This window comes from Blastomyces gilchristii (assembly GCF_000003855.2).
Source record: "Blastomyces gilchristii SLH14081 genomic scaffold supercont1.3, whole genome shotgun sequence".
Taxonomy (NCBI): Eukaryota; Fungi; Ascomycota; class Eurotiomycetes; order Onygenales; family Ajellomycetaceae; genus Blastomyces; species Blastomyces gilchristii.
This window is the reverse complement of record NW_003101680.1, coordinates 5,068,713-5,086,300: the sequence shown is the minus strand read 5'-3', so window position 1 is coordinate 5,086,300 and position 17,588 is coordinate 5,068,713.

The following is a 17,588-nucleotide window of genomic DNA, read 5'->3' as shown; positions in this document are numbered from 1 at the left end:
GACTAAAAAACTAGCAGGAATCAGTGAGCTCAGAGACACTCACTGATATTCTGTGAAAAGTCTTCAAAGTGAAAGAGATGCCTGTGTTAGATGACTCTCTGAATTCTGTGAATGTTAAGAGAAAGCAGGCTTCTGACTGAGATGTGAGTGAGGATGAAGTGAACACTCATCTCAATGTCTTAAGACCTGAAATATTAATGTATAAGAGATACTTGAGTAAGAATTGAGAGATGACTATAAAAGTGTTAGCAGACACAGAAGCTTCTATATAATATATTGATAATCATATGATCTGAAGACTGAAAGAAGTCTGCTGAGTGAAGAATCTCTGATGTATAAAATTATCTGATAACTGATATTTGATATCATCTGCAAGAGTAAGAGTTCTCTTGTACTTCAGAGAATGATCTTGCTATATTTGAGTGTAAGAGCTGCAGAATGTGAAATATGACCTTATTCTTGAACTTGATTGATTTCAAAGGTTCAATCTGCAGATTCAATGATGTACATGTCATATGCAGTTAACTGATAGAAAGAAAACAGTTCATACAATTCTATCAACTGATATGAGAAGGACATTTCATATCTCTGATATAGAAGAGTTAAATCTGCTTATGCATTAACAAGCAAAGAGAATGATTTGCAAGATCTCATTTAAAAGCATCTTGTATGTCATATAAGACCTGGAAGTGGAGAAAATCAAGATAAAAGATATACAGAAGAATAAGTGTATGAAGAAGCTTCTGAAGAAGCATGAGAAGATCTTCTGAACAGATCTTTTACTGAAATTGCTGCTGAAATGAGGATTTGTACATGAGATTGACATGAGGGATACAAAACCAGTCAATCAGAATGTGTACCCTCTGTCACAAACACATCTTGAAGAACAGAAGTGTCAGATCATAGACCTTCTAGAATGTGGTCTCATATAACTCTCATCAAGTATGTGAGACTTTCCAGTTCTATTCATGAAAAAGGCAGATGAAGAGTGATGAATGTGTATTGATTATCAAGCATTTAACAAGCTTATAATCAAGAATGAATATTCATTATCACAGATTCAATAACAGTTGAATACAGTTGAAAATGTCTGATATCTATTGAAGATTAATCTTCTCTCAGAATACTGACAGATCTGTGTAGACAAACTGTCAGTTCTGTGAACTGTGTTTAATATGCAATGAGAGAAGTTCGAATTCCTGATAATGTTATTCAGTCTGACAAATGCACTCACTATCTTTCAAATGATGATGAATATAATTCTTTATAAACAGAATGAAATCTCATACCTTGTATATCTTGATGATATTCTAGTCTTTTCAAACTCATACAATGAATATCTGAAGTATCTTGATGAAGTACTTACAACTCTGACAGAGTATAAGCTCTACATCAAATTAATCAAGTGTGTGTTTGAAATAGAAGAGTTGAAGTTTATAGAACATGTAGTAAGTGATGACTGTATACATCTCATCTCAGAGAAATTGAATGTCATAGCAAATTGACCGTGGCTGAGAAATGTACATTATATATGACAGTTTCTTGAGTTGGTCTCATATTACTGCAGATTCATCAAGAATTTCACATGAATATCTGTATCACTCTCAGATCTCTTAAGAGAAATGAATACAAATCTGTGAAAGAAGAAGTTTTATTCAATCATCTGAAATGCTGTGTGCAAAGAGGCTTTTCTCACACTGAGAAAATGTGTAATAACATCCTCAGTACTTATTCAATCAGATTGTGATAAATCTTTCTATATTGAGATAAATGCATTTAAATAAGCTATCAGAGACACTCTTCTACAGATAAGCAAGAACAGCAAGCTGCATCTGATGATATATGATGGTAGGAAACTATCAGGTGTCAAGCTCAATTACTCAGTGTATGAAAAGGAATTGCTAGTGATCAAGCATGTGCTGATATTGTGAGATAGATATATTAACAATGAGTATATAACAACAGTGATCACAGATCATGAAAGTCTTGTCTATCTACAATTAATGATAAAATCTTTCAAACACTTAGTACATTGAATCTTGAAGTTCTAAGCATACAATCTTTATATCAAATACTGAAAGAGATTAAATGCTGTGATGTCTGATGTAATCAGTTACAGACCTGATTTCATGAATGAGAGTTCTGTGAATCAGACACAAGAGATGTTCATGTTAAATATGCTGAGAAGATGTAAGAAATCAGAATAAGTGAATGCCATGATCTCTTACTTAAAGAATGACAAGATGTCAGATGACAAGTGTCTTGTGAGAGTAGTAGAAGAGATGCTTCTGAACTTCAAGCTGGGAAAATTGAAAAACAATATTGTGCTTTACTGTGATCTAGAATACACAGAAGCTCTCTATCTAGAATCTTCATTTAGATGTAACTTAGTGACTCACATGTACAAGGAATTCAGTCACTTAGAAAGCCCTGAACTCATGAGTGTACTTGAATCAAGAGTATACTGACTAAGCATGGCTGAGAATATTCAGATGTATGCTCATGAGTGTCTGAATTGTCAGGTTGTGAAAGGATCTAAGAAAGGATTAGAATGTGAGAAAGCATAACATCAGATGAAGTGTATAATACAACTGTTTAAATGATGAGAGATGAACCTCATAGACATATTACTGTAAACATCAAATGAAAATTGATGAATAATCACTGCTATTGATTATACTACTGGCTGGCCAGTTGCAAAAGCAGTTTCAGAGGTGATAGAGAAGATGATGATAAAGTTCCTATATAATGAGATCTATGTTAACTATAGAATGCCGCGCGAGATTCTAACTGATAACAGTGCGAATCTTGTAGAAGAAGCAGTGAGACATTTCATAAGTCAATTACAGACAAGACATTGTAGAACAATATCATATCATTCACAGATGAATGAGAAGATGAAACACTTGAATGAAATCTTAGATAACATACTGACAAAATATCTAGTGAGCAAGCATACAAGATTATGAGATGAATATCTCAGTCAGATACTATTAGTCATGTGAATTCAGCAGCATGCAGTCTCCAAGTGTTCATCATTCTACCTGTTATATGAATTGCATCCGCACATCTCAGAGAATGCTTTGAAAAAGATGGAAGAGAAAACAGCAGTTGCAGACACAACAGTTGCAGACACAGAATCAAGATTGAAAGAGATCAGTCATACACATACAAAAGTTAACAAGTTACTTCTGAACTGAGTAATTCAATTGAAAAGAATATGAGACTCACTAGTTAAGAAATTGAGTCTCAAGATGAGAACATGAGTTCTCATACACAATGAGGATTCTGAGAAGTTTCAACCTAGATGGTTTGAGTCATATAAAATACTCAAATCACATTCTCTGGGAATATACACATTGAAAGAATCAGAGAGATGAGTCTTATGTAACTTAATAAATAATTCATAACTTGTAAAAGCAAAGATACAAGATCTGAGTGAATTATAATCATCTGCAGCACTATTATCAGTATTGAAAAAGAAGAAGCTTACAATTGAAAAGTCTTGTGAGGTAAGAGAAATTATAGATGCTTATGAACTAGATAATCTCACTTATTCTGATCTTTTCACAATTATAAGAAAAGAATGAGAAGTAATGAAGAAATCAGATGAATGTTACACTTCAATAAGTGATGAGACTGTAGCTGATTGTACAATAATGCACTACAGACAGTGAGTGCAATGCAGCAAAGAGCAGTCTCAAAGTAACAGACTTACATGTGAGTCAGATCATAGAAGAAAAAGAAATTCAGAGTTGAATTCAACTGTTTACATCAGTTCAATCACAGAGATCACAGAGAATGAACTATCTGAAACATTCACAGATATATGAGACTAAGTCATCTTGACTTCTGAGAACACTCAGAGATCAGACAAGGTTAGTTTTGATAAGCTGTTCACTGTAGTGATCTAAGTAAGCAAAGAGAGATAGTATAATGCACAAGACAGAATTATAAAAGATAAAAGCTGCTGAATCTAGTCACTGAATGCTGTATTATATAGAGATTGTGTAAGAGTAGTAACTAGCAGATAAAGAAAAAGTGTAAGAAAAGAAAAGAGATAATGAATTAGTCATCAACTGTAAGAATCAGCTGTAAAAGACAAATATTATCATACACATCTCATTCATTTTCTGTAAGAATAAGTGCTCGCAGGCGATTATTCAGGTGTTTGCAGCTTGGCGTGATATGTACTATTAACTACTAGAAGTATTCATGATAGAAAGATAAAATGTCAGAGTTAAATGTATAATAGCATTCAAGCTGAGTTATGAATAGTATTCATGAACTCCAGTCTATATAGTTATGTGTAGCCAAGAGTCACTAGCTCTATTAATTACATAAGAGATAGGAATAGAGGTAAAGAATCTGTGAGAAGCAGGATTTCTTACATATTTTCTCCTCTCAAAGACTTCATCTGTGAAGTCTTTCACTGAGTAACTTCATAGAATCAGCTCAGCACTGCAGTGATACTCACTAAAAACTCTTCATATCTATAAAAAACCTCAGTGAGAAAAAATCCCTTGTTACTGTGAAGAAAAAAGAGTCTGTTACTCAGTTTCTTATTTCATGAGATTCTTTATAATCTACAGATTCTTCTCTGACTATTATACAGATTCATCTCACATCTTTTATACAGAAGAGTTTCAGTTGACTCTCAATCATTTTCATGAAATTCTTGTGTGATCATCACATAGATTCATCTTGCAGATGAATCACTCTCTGTGAGATTATTCTCATTAAAGAGAAGTATTCATAAGTTAATCTTTCACTCATTCTCATGAATCATTGTTCTTTAACACTGTAGAATTGTGAGGAATTTTTCATTCTTTTATCAACTCTGTAGAATTGTAGAATCAAGATATCTACAGTCTGCAATCATTCTTTATAGTCATATAGAAAGATTCAGACCTGTGATTCATAATTACTCTTGTTTACTAGAGTGATCTGACTGTTTCACAGAATCACTCACAGTGTAAGTAAACCTCTCTAGAGTAGTATAAATATCTCAGATCTGTCTGTGAAATCTCATCTTCTTTTCTCTTTTTCTGTAACAGCTTTCATTCTCACAAACTGTGAGTATTCTCATTTATTCATGAAGTGTTTTCACTCAGATGACAGAGAGAGAGTGTTTCTGACAATATTCATATATTGATTCAAGAACTTCTCAAGAATAAAAAATTTTTTCAATTTTAATATCTTTATAAACAATGTCTGACTGCTGCTGAGCTTCTTGTAAGTGTCTCTGCAACTTCTCTGATTGCTTTTTACTGGCTGATGAAGCAGGAATGCTGCTGCTCATAATTACATCTTCATTCTTCTCAGTCTTATCACTGCACCTGATCTTTGAGCCAGCAGTCAACCTCATGCCTCTCTCAGACCAGTCTCTGGCTTTAAGCAGCACAGTCTCTCTCTTTGCTATAAATCTTCTTATAAGTAATTTCTTGCAGATTCTAGCTGACAGTTCTTACAAAGCTCTCAGTGTTGTCAGTGTCTTCTACAGTCTCACAGGCCTACAATCACTCTCTCTCTACTCACACAATCTCTGATCAGACATATGCAAATATGTCTAGATTCTCTATCAATGGTTCTCACACTGTGATGCATTTTCACAATTTCATTGTTAATGAAAGATGAGTTTCTGAGTATTCATAAAATCTGAGTAATCAAGGCAATGCAAATATCATGAATTTGTAATAAGAGTTGACCTGAGCAGATGAGCTCTCTCTTCACATCTCAATTGTTTCTGAGCTGAATACTTCAGTATAACTGAGAGAGTGAATACAGCTTTGTGAGAAATATCTGATCATATATACAGATGACCAGCTCTCAAGATTCTGCTGCAACTGTATACACTCTGATATTCAGCTTCTCTGAAGTCTGTGCATTTCTAACAGTCTTTGTGTTAAATGCAACAATTATCTGTATCACAGATATAATACTTTCTACTTCTTTAAAGAGAAAAATTGATAGTTATGAGAGAGTTGAATGTTGCAGATATTAAGAGTGTGAATATAAGTTTTCTTTATTTTTTCTTTATTAGTCTCTAAATTGTGTTCACAGCTCTGTTTATTTTCTTGTTTTTTAACTTTAATAAGAACATGATTTCTTCTTCTCTTATATACACTACAGACTGTTCATTTCAGTAGAAACTCATTATCTTATAGACTAGAATTCACAAATAACAGTGTTAATATCTTTATTATAACCAGGTTCTTAGTGAAGACTGCATCATTCTGACTTATTAGAATTTATAGTATGAAAGTCATGTCTCAGCTTCTGCAGATGTCTTATCTGCCTGAATAATTCTTAAGTAAACTTATTCATCTTATCAGAATATTCTTGTCACTGAACCTTGAATCAGAGCTTATAACCTCACTTTTCTGAGTCAACAATTTCTTTGATCTGATATTCTCTTTCACTCTCTAGTGCTTTGTGAACAGAGTGATGAGTCACAGAGTTTGCTTCTAAGAATTTCTTATATTTACAGAGCAAAGAGATATAAAAAACATTGTATATCTACAACTCAAGTAACAGTTTTAATCTGTAGAACTGTAAACTAACTTTCTTCATAATCTTATAAGACTCTGTCTGTAAGAGATTCAGCTTCTTACTAGATCTCTGTATAATGATGTTTTCTAGACTCAGTCAGACTCTATCATCTTTCTTGAAACTCTTTATAATATGCTTGAAGTCATAGTATCTCTTCTAATACTCTTGAGTCTTTCTCAAGAATTCACAGACTTTCTCCCAGATCTTCTGAATTCTCTCAGCCTATTCACAGACATTATCACACTCTATAGTATACTCTTACAGATTTATCAAGATTATTCATGAATAAGTCTCAGTGAGTATCTCAAAGAGAATTTTATCTGTACTGACATGTTTTGAGTTATTGTATATAAACTTCATGAGTGATAATCAATACACTCAGTCATTCTGATTGTAATTGACAAAGTACTGCAGATACTGTTTTAATATACTCATCAGATATTTTATCTGATCATCTGTCTGTTAATGAAAAGCTGTGCTTAGATCTTGTGAGATCTTCAGTATAGTTATCAGATCAGATCAGAACTCTTCTACAAAGATTGATTCTCTATCTGAGATAATATTCACAGATAATTCATGCAATCAGATCACATTATAAACAAAGATATGAGTCAAATTCTTTGACTTCAAGTTCTTATAAGTGAGTATAAAGTATGTTATCTTGATGAAGCAATTCACTATCATCAGTACACTGTTAAAACAGGCATTATATATGTTCTTACTTTCAGAGAGACTTATAAGAATATTTATTTCTAGCTGTTCTCAAGGTTTCTATAAAATAAGTAGAGAAGTAAGTTCTTCATATAATCTGAACTGCACTATCTGTGAATTCTGACAAATAGTATAAGAATTCACTATCTTCTTCACAAGTTCTCATATCTTCAGTTAGAAGTATTTTCTTATAAGTAACTCATAAGTTCTAGTGTCTGTAAAATGACCTGCTAGAGAAGAGTCATGATATCTTTTAATAAGTTCTATATATAGAAACTCATTCACAGGTACATAAATTCAGCTCTCTCTTTACAAGAGACTATTTAAGTCTCTTTAATTCTTTATTTCTGCAGGATTGATTTCTGCTGTAAGCAGTTTCTGAATATACTAAGCATATTCATTCTTCAGTTACAGTTCAGACAATCTGAATAGAAGATCTTACAAAGACTTATACTCTGTTTTTTCTTACATCAGGTCTTCTGCAGTGCTTCTCAAAGCCTGCAAACTCTTCAGATTATAGATACTCTCTTCAAGAATTCTCACAGAGATCTTCAGAGTGTTGACTCTCAGTGTTATAGAGAGTAGTTACACAGACTTCTTCTCTCTCTTTTCTCCCTTCTCTTGCAGGGAATTGAGAGACTCTTCAGTCAATCTCTTTATAATACTCAGTCTGAGCATTCTGTAAAGCTTTTCTGCCTTCTCTAGTCTCTCTGTGTCTGTCACTCTGATCTTCTTAATATAGTCTGATCTGTAAGAGAGTTCATCTGCTGAGTTCTTAGTTCTCTTAATATATTCTATCTTGAATCAGAACTCACTCAGTCTCTAAGCTCAGTAAATCTATTACTGTGAGAGTTTCTTGATTGAAGTAAACTGTTATAAGCTATTATAATCAGTTCTGACAGTAATCACTGTTACAAGACTCTCAAAGTAGTGATATCAGTAACAGAAGAATTTCACTATTGTAAGAAGCTTCTGATTATGAATGTTATAGTTGATCTTCACAGATTGCATCTTTCATGAGAAAAAAACTACTGAAATTCAGTTCTCATTTAACTGTAGTTACAAGACTATTTCTGAAATTATAAAGAAGAAGACATCTGTCTTCAATCTGATTAAGAGCAAGAGATCAAAGTGAAATAGTATTACTATGTCTGTAAATATCTGTTTCAATCTTATAAAGATCTCATGAGCTTCTGAGATAAGAAAGTTCTCACAGTTCTCTCTTCTTAACAACCTTTTCATTCTCTGTTCATGAAATAACTTCTTCTTATTTTCATTCTTCAGCATGTCTGTAAGAATTAAGAAGATTCTTGTGAATGTAAAGATAAATCATCTATAGAAATTTACAAAGCTTAGAAAGATCTGAGTCTTATAAATACTAGTTAACTCTGATCATGATAGAATAGTCTTAACTCATGAAGATTTCATCTGAATATCATCTGCAGTGATTACATATTCTAGAAAATTAATTCAACAGACACTGAAGTTGCACTTTGTAAGCTTAATATACAGTTCTATCTTATCTAAGACCTTTAACACACTTCATACATGCTCAGTGTGTTCTTTCTTCTTTATGAAGTACATCATCACATTATTCAGATATATTATTATAAAGATATTCAGATATGCATAAAGTGTTTTATTAATGAAAGACTGAAATATCACAGAGATATTAGTCAGATCAAAAGACATCACTAGATATTTAAACAATTTCAGTGCAGTTCTAAAGACAGTCTTTCATTCATTCTCAGACTGTATTCACAGTCATGTATATATATTAATTATATTCAGTTATGTGAATATGACAGCTTCTATAAGACAGTTGATTACATTCTCAATCAGAGATAGAGAATAGCAGCTCTTTATTATCTTAGAGTTCAGGTTATAATAGTCTACACACAATCTGAGATCTTCATTCTTCTTCTTTATGAATATCACAGAGGCTCTTATGAAGGTCTGTGAAGATCAGATAAAGTTATTCTTCAGATTCTTCTTTACATAGATCTGTAAAATCTCTGTCTCATAATAAGAGAGCTTATAGATTGATTCTCAGAAGAGTTTCTACTCTTCTATCAAATTTATTATCAGATTCTTCTTACAGTGAGAAGAAAGCTCAGCTGTCTTTGCTGAGCTGAACATCTCTGTGAGATCTTGATATTTCTCTGATATCTGAAGCTCAGTTTTCATGACTGCAAGGTTCTCAGACACTTGTAAAGTCATTATATAGATGAGCTTGTCTTCTCTAATTAACTCTGCAGCATCAACTGATTCTATCTTTATAAGTAAGTCTATTAACACTGATCAGAAGTATAAACCTGACTCACAGACAGCTATGTGTGAATTGTATCTTTGAAGTCATGCAAGTCTCAAGTATATGTTATCTATAATGTCTGTGATAATCACAGTTTCTGCAAATCTTTTTCAGGTTTCAGAGAGATCTTGTAATTCAAAGATGACTTTTATAAGTCTCTCAGCTCTCAGATCTGAGTTCTCACACTTTGCTTATTATAAGAGCAGATTCTCAGTTTTCATCTTTCAGCTCATTTACTTCATAAGCTTTAAGAACACTACAGTGACCTGAGATTCTGAGTTCATTAATACTTTCTATACTTACAGAGCAGCAGCACTGTGATATAGTCTCTCTCTATGAGTAAGCATTTTTATCAGAGAAGTAACAGATTCAGATGTCAACTTCAAGACTCTTAAGAAGACTGTTACTGACTCTGTTCATAACTTCTTAAATTTCTATTTTAATTTGTCTGAACAGTTTATATAAAGATGTTCTGATTTAGAACAGATGAAGCAGAGTCTCTTTTTCTTAATCTCTCTATTATACACTCTATTCACAGAAGCTTATGAAGCTCTCTCTCTCTACTCAGCAGTCAGACATAAATCTCTCTATATCTTATCATCTTTTTCTGATAAATCTGTTCTCTATTGTTCTGATTCTTACAGGGTTAGTCAGTGATCTGCTCTCTGCAGATCTGTGACTCTCACAGTAATCTGTAAGTGATGAATGAGAGTCATCAGTTTCTTCAGAGTCAAGAGCTTAAAGTCTTGCTCAATGAGCTTGTTCTGCATGTCTTTATTCAGTCTCTTTATGAATATCATTATTCAGGTCTTATTTTAGAGCTCTGTTTTCACAGATCTCAATTTATATCACAATTTTATAAAGCACTGTGAGTAGTCTTTATCAGATTTCTCATCTCTTTTTCTAATATTGATGATTGCAGTTCAGATGTTCTCTGTTCAGCTTATGAAGTTTCTCAACTTATTCTCTAGATAGGTCTTAAGAATAGATCAGTGAAATCTCTTATAATCATTCTCTAGATGATTCAGCCAGTTCTTGACTTCAGTGTAATAGAGATCTGTCATTATATAGATAACAGCTTCTTCATCTTTCATGTCACACAGTCAGGCTTATGAGTCAATTTCAAATACAAACTTGCAAAAGCTTTTATAGATTGTGATTTAATAAGTGATCTTAAGTGATTGCAGCTTAAGAAAGTTTCTTTTCAGTTTGTAAGTGTCTCTGAAGATCATGTCTAGAGACTCAGTTTGAGAGTGTTTACAGACAGTAAGCATTTCTTGTAGAAAAATAGCTTGATTCTGCAGAAGATGCTCAAGAATATTCTTCACTGAGATTGATTTATTTATGAGTTCAGAGAGTTTCTCTGTCACAGATGTAGAGAATGATGTTCTGTGAGTGATTAATAAGTTCTCTGAGACTTCTTTCATGAGAGCTATTCATAATTCAGATAACTGCTTCTGAGTGTCTGCAGTAGAGTTCACAGAGATTGAAGTATACAAGTTTCTAGTTCTTTCAGTCATAACAGATGATTGCTGACTGACTGAGCTTGAAATGTAAGAATAAGTGCTTACAGGTGATTATTCAGGTGTTTGCAGCTTGACATGATATATACTATTAACTACTAGAAGTATTCACAGTAGAAAGATAAAATGTCAGAATTAAATGTATAATAGCATTCAAGCTGAGTTATGAATAGTATTCGCGAACTCCAGTCTATATAGTTGTGTGTAGCCAAGGGCTGCTAGCCCTATTGATTACGCGAGAGATAGAAATAGAGGTAAAGAATCCGCGAGGAGCGGGATTTCTTACATTTTCATACATCACACATTTAATCTATTTCTCATATCACATCATCTGAAAAATGCTAAAAATAAAGGAAATCTCAAAACTTGAGATCTGCAAGAGATTCAAGAGTCACAAGTCACTCTTGTAACAATACTATACATATCTCTGATTTCTCTACTGCTCTGTGTACAACATTAATGTCATTTATCACAAGATTGACTGAAATGCTGATATAGGAATGCATATGCATACATGTAGAAAAATTGAAGAAGAGCGTAGAACCCGCAGAATTAGAAGCCAGAACAGAAAGAGCAGAGACAGAAGAAATGAAAGAGAGAGACACAGGACTGAATGAATGATGAGAGTCATTCAGAGCTGAATGCTTATAATCTGATGTATACACAACCTTCCCTGCAGAAGAGGGAGAGAAAGTGACAGAAGAAGCTTGAGAATAGAAGAGAGTAGTCTCAGTGATGTTGTCATCTTCAATTAGAATGGCCTCTGACACTGAAGCAACTAAGAATCATTGTTAATATACAAAAATCATAAAATCAGAGATAAGAATAGTTACTGAATAAACACTCACTGATCTTAGAGTTGTACATGCAATTACAACATGCATGAGGCTTCTCAGAAAGAGAGAGAGAGACATGAGAGAATGCAGAAAGCAGAATGCAGCATGCAAACAGCTTATTCTCATGATAACAGCTCAGACAAGGCATACAAGTCTTACATCTGTGAGTGTAAAAGAGTACAACATCTGTGTTTCTGTTTCTGAAAACACAGATATCTTTTGTCTGCATTATGAAGTCAGATAACAGATGTCAGAGAATAGGCTAATACAGATCTATCATTCTGAAGAAATTCATCAGAGTGAATGTCTCTGCAATATTGAACTTTACAGTTATAAAAAGCTTCTTGATATCTGTGAACATCATGACTTTGTACACAGTAAAACCTATAATGATTTTCTCTAAGAATAGAAAAATCAGCATCAGAAAGAAAAAGATGAAAAAGAAAAAGACTTATAATTTTGATACTGTTAAGAGAAAAGATGATTCTCTGATATAAATGAATAATTGTCTTATCATGAATATTTAAAATAAATGTAATAATCAGTGTTTATAACTGAGCTTCAGATAGTTGTATTATACACAGTCTTTGTATAATAAATTGTTCTAAGAGTAAATAAGAAGAGTGAGAGTGTACACACTGAGAAATATGATTCATTAAGTCTATGCAATATCTCCTTGAAATGAAGAGAGCTGATAATGAAAGCAGAGACAGCAAAACCAGAAGCAGCAGAAGTGAGAATTACAGAAACAGAGGTAGTGAGAGCAGGAGAATCAGACACAGAGACAGGTGTAGAAGATTGAGAGAGAGTGACAGAGAAAGAAACAGAGAAGACAGAGAGAGATATGAAAGACTCAGTTATACATAGCACAGACAATTTCTTCATTATCACATTCTTCAAGTTCTTAATCAATGATTCAACATTGAGTTCACTATTATCAGTGAATACAGATCTGTCAACATAGAAAGATTCTATATAAATAAAAACAATATATCAGCATCTGCATTCATGCAAAATTATGCCAGAAAACATAATTAGAAACCTGCTGAGAAGGAAAAGATCAAGAGTGTATGAGAAGATGAAGAAGATATGTTATTCATGATAGTATGTTCTGATGATTGTTAGAAGATAAATAAGTCCTGGTCATGTTTCACAATGTGTTACACTTACTGCTAATGAACTGCCTGATATGAGCACTATGAGAATGCTTGTTATGAGAATGAGAAGTCATTGCCAGAAATGTGTATGATGTGATAGATGAACAGATGAAAAGAGTTGAACAGAAGAAGGGGTAGAAATCTTGAATGAGATAGTAGTATTTGATGATGATGATGATGAAGAAGATGATTGAAGAATGAGAAAAGTTAGTGAATAAGTGATGTAATATAGTGAAAGTTTCTTTATAAGAATGTACATGAAATACTAGCTGAATCAGAGATAGGTCACAAGATCATGAATACTAGTGACGCGCTAATCCGTATGAAGCTAGGACAGATGTCATGGTCACATGAGCGTGACTGAATCTGATGAGAGAGAATGTGGTTCAGAAGAACATACAGTGATTTGAAAGAACATACAACTGTCAGATAATAACACGGCCGCTTCTGAACTTGCTTACAAGTGTAAAGGGGTCATAGCAGTCACTAATTAATTTAGTGTACAATATTACAATATATAAGAAGCCAGTGTACACCTGTAATCATACGCTGAGAGGCAATCTTTGAATCACAATTAGTTGTAAGTTCATAATTATTAATAATTGAAATTAATTTTGAGTTTTTAAAAATTATTATACAAGTTGTAATCAAGTCAGGAATAATATATATATATATATATATATTTAACTATCATGATTCACAAATCACTATAATGTATAAGTATCAACATTTTTTCAACATTAATATTCATAATATTAATATATTTTTAATGATATTATCTGATAACATAATTTAGTAACACTCTCTTTCACAATATTAATATATTTTAAGAAATATAACAGAGATTAATCAAGATTATTTGTTTACTTTTATACATTAATGATATTCAATCTGAGTTAGTACTAAAATTATAACTAAGCTAAGAAACAAGATTATTTTCTCTTATATTAATTCTTCTTACACACATCAGTGATCAGTTATTGAAAATAAATTATTATCTTTCTCAAATTATTATCATATCTTCTGAATTCACTTCTTTCACTTCTTTTATTTCTATTGAAGATTCATAAACTCTTCAAGAAATCACTGTGAATTACAAAGTCTATATTATTTATAATTTAACACAGAATGCTCTTTTTCAATTATGATAAATAACTACTTCATTCTTCACATCTGATTTCAGGTCATAAAATTTATGAAAAACTCAACACAAACACTGAGATGAACTATGAAATAATTATTAATAGATTGTATTGCAGATTACTGAAGAGCTATCTCTCTGCTATAATTACTACAACATCATTCAGAAATATTCATTATAAACTGATCATGACTCTGAAGAAATTTTCTGACATCTGAAGTCATCAGAATGCAGATAATAAAAGAAAAATAATCAGAAAATTACTACTAAGCTGATAAGTTGCTCTATTAGATAATGATTTTTAATAATGCTAACTTTCTAATTTGAAGAAAATTATATAAAAATGACTCTGTATCAGTACTCTGATTTTATAACTCTTATCTGATAATTTTCATGAATAATTACTTTGTATATATATATCTCTGAATCTTTCTCTTCAATCAATTAAAAACCCTGAATTCTGAACACTTCTTCAAATACTTAATTCAAATCTTCATATTTCACATTGATTCTGTCTTCAGTTCAATCTCAAGATATACTACAAAGTTAATATACAATATCTAGAATCAGAGTTGAAGAATCATTGAAGAGTATCTCTCACAGTAAATGCATGAACTAGTACAAATAATCTTGCATTTATAAGAGTTATATATTATTATATTGATGAGAACTGAACTTATTAAGAGACATTAATTGAATTTAAATCATTGATCAGTAGTCATACTGAGGATTATATGACAGAGATATTAATAACTGTGATTAAAAATGACTATTGAGATATTAGTCTCAGTCTTCTTACAATTACAACTGATAATGCTGTGAATAACTACACTATGATGAAGAGCTTGAAGCAAAAATTAGCTTTGTATTTCTAAAATAATAAACAAGGTCATATCTCCTGCATTGCTTATATGGTTCAACTTGTGATATAAACACTGATAAAGAATCTTAACATTGAGATGAAGAATAATGAGATGACTGATTCTTGAGATAAGAATGAGATAAAAGTGATTACTCCAGTAACTTTTGTATTCACTTTGTAAAAGATAATGTTTTTTGATAACACTTTTTAATATTGCTTTTTGATAATACTTTTTGATAATACTACTGTTAATTTTGAATAGATTGACTAATAATTTAAATATCACAGATTTGAAACATTGCTAATGTGATTTGTATCTCCTCTAAACAATAACAATGATTTCATGATATTCAATAAATAAATAAATCAGTCATATCACTGAATATGATACAGAATGTTAGAACACAGTGAAGTTCAATATATGAGATAACTGTTCAGACTCTTCAATTGTATCAGATGATTGATTATTGAGTGCAACACTCTGATCAGAAAAAGATTCAGATATTGAAACTTTTTAATATAAAGTGAACTTAGTTAAAATATGTGATTGATTTACTGTTTCAGTTTTATAAGATAATAAAGACAGTCTCAATCACTTATACACCAATGCTGTAGTCAGTCTGATGAATGTATAACAGTTTATTTACTCATCTTAAGAAGCAGTTGAATCACTCAAAAAGAAATTCAGTCTGAAATAATGCTATAGCACAGGCTATTGTTACTGGAAGAGATAAACTGGCATATTACTACAGCAAAACTGAACAATCTTTTGCAGAGTACTATGCTGTAGCAGCTCTACTAGATTTCTCTTATTGAGTTAATATCTACACTTCTTAAGATTGAACAGAGGAGAAATGAGACTCATATATTAAATTAGTCTGAGACTACTATAATATCAACTATCAGAGATTTGAATAAGCAGATGTTTGAGATGTGAAGACAGTGAAATACAATTCTCTAGTAAGTAATGATCTTTGATAACACTTCATATTATATAGAACTATAATACTAACTTTGAAACAGAACTTGTATACATTGATTGCAACTAAAAATCAGACAAAACTACATACTTATAAAACTGAATTTGACTGCTATCTTCAAGATAATTCAATGAATTTACACATCAAATCAATTCTAGAGTTATAAAAAATTGTTAAGAGTATATATTCAACTGTTGTACTGATGACATGTGATATTCTGATAATTTCATTGACAGAGGTGAGAATGAAGTGAAAGTTCAACTCAAGTCAAGATATTTATCACTATCACTGAGAACAATTACAAGAAGAAACAATTAAGAAACTCATGATTGTAAAACATGAAATTATCAGACAGTTTAATATCTCTGATCACAGTATATCAGAGAAGTATAGTTTTCATGAGAAAGTGAAGAATAAACTTATATAAGAATGTATTTAGTTGTTTCATGAGCATTGTCAATAATCATTATCAAATTCTGATTATATAAGCAATCACTGAATGAATTAAATGAGACTGATTTTGATCTTCAGTCTCAGTCTCATTCTGATTTTGAAAGAATGATCATCTTTCACAGTTTATTCTGAAAAATTACTCTCATTTCACTGTTCTTGAATTAAATCTGGTCATTTTTCACATCATTTCTCTCAGAAATGGTTCATTTTCAGATTTTTTTGAGGCTTGGTTCTGATGGAACTCACGTCAAGAAATGTATGAAATCAGGTCAAATGAAATCAAATGTAAAATTCATGGTCTCACGGGCCAGTCTAGTCTCAGACACGGTCACACAATCAGTCTATTAATAATAGTGATTAAAAATGACTATTGAGATATTAGTCTCAGTCTTCTTATAATTACAACTGATAATACTGCAAATAACTACACTATGATAAAGAGCTTGAAATAAAAATTGACTTTGCATTTCTGAAATAATAAACAAGGTCATATTCTCTGTATTACTCATGTAATTTAACTTGTAATATAAACACTGATAAAGAATCTTAACATTGAGATAATAAATAATGAGATGACTGATTCTTGAGATGAGAATGAGATGAAAGTAATTGCTTAAGTAACTTTTACATTCACTTTGTAAAAGATAATGTTTTTTGATACCACTTTTTAATAATACTTTTTGATAACACTACTGTTAATTTTGAATAGATTAACTAATAATTTAAATATCACAGATTTAAAACATTGCTAATATGATTTGTACCTTCTCTAAATAATAATAATGATTTCATAATATTCAATAAATAAACAAATCAGTCACATCACTGAATATAATACAGAATATTAGAATATAATGAAGTTTAATATATAAAATAACTGTTCAGACTCTTTGATTATATCAGATAATTAATTATTAAGTGCAATACTCTGATCAGAAAAAGATTCAGATATTAAAACTTTCTGATATAAAGTAAACTTAGTTGAAATATGTAATTGATTCACTGTTTTAGTTTTATAAGATAATAAAGACAGTCTTAATCACTTGTACATCAATACTGCAG